The sequence below is a fragment of the Falco biarmicus genome, chromosome 16, assembly GCF_023638135.1.
Source record: "Falco biarmicus isolate bFalBia1 chromosome 16, bFalBia1.pri, whole genome shotgun sequence".
In the NCBI taxonomy this organism is placed as follows: domain Eukaryota; kingdom Metazoa; phylum Chordata; class Aves; order Falconiformes; family Falconidae; genus Falco; species Falco biarmicus.
In genome coordinates this window covers 4614842-4615793 of record NC_079303.1, presented here as the reverse complement: position 1 = coordinate 4615793, position 952 = coordinate 4614842, and positions in this window count along the sequence as shown.

Here is a 952-nt window from a genome sequence, read left to right as displayed (position 1 = left end):
GGTGCCTACGGCCGCGGCGGCGGCGGCGGCGGGCGGCGCCCGGGCGGCCGCTGCGGGGCCCGAGGGCTGCGTGCCCCCGCCCCGCCCGCGCCTGCCCCGCCGTGCCCGGGCCGGGCGGCGGCTCCGCGCCGCGGCGGCTCCGCGCCCGCCGGCATCGGCATCCCCGCCGCCGCCGCCGCCGGGGCCCTGAGTGGCGGCGGCGCTGGCCACTGGCGGCGGGCGGAGGGCGGGGCCGGCGGCGCCGATTGGCGGCGGCGGCGCGGAGCTGTCGCGGCTGCCGGTGCTGCCGGGCCCCGCCGCCCCCGGCCCAGCCGCTCCGCGCAGCGCGGAGAGGGAGCGACGGCCCGCCGTGCCGCTGCGCTGCAGCGGGGCGCTGCGCGGCCCTTCGTTCCCCCTTTTTAAATATATATTTTTTATTAGAATTGTTAAAAAATATTTTCCGAGGCCCCGCGCCGGAGCCCGCCGCAGCCCGGCGGTGCTGACCGGGCAGCGGGGCCGTCCCGCCGCGGCCGAGGCTCCGCCGCCGCTTTGCCTCAGTGTGGGCCAGGGCTCCGCCGGCCGCGCTCCACCGCCTGCCGCTCCCAATGCCCGCTCCGCGCTTTCCTGTACCCCCCCCACCCCGCTGGCCGGGCTGACGGCGGGGGGGCTCCCGGAGAAGGCTCGGTAGCGGCGGGAGGGCGGCCCGGCCACGGGAGCCCCGCCGAACTACAATTCCCAGAAGACACTGCGGCGCCGCTGGACTACAGCTCCCGGCGTGCCCCGCGCGGCGCGCAGCCTCCCTGCGCGGGTGAACTACAACTTCCGGCATGCCCCGCTGCCGGGGTCCGCCCGCCCGCCTCCCCTTTGCCCCGCGGCGCCCCGATAAAGGTTCCGCGCAGCGCGCAGCGCGGCTTGCTGAGGCGCTGCCCCTAAGGAGGAAGGTGGCGGCGGGGGTAGGGGAGGCGGGAGGGGT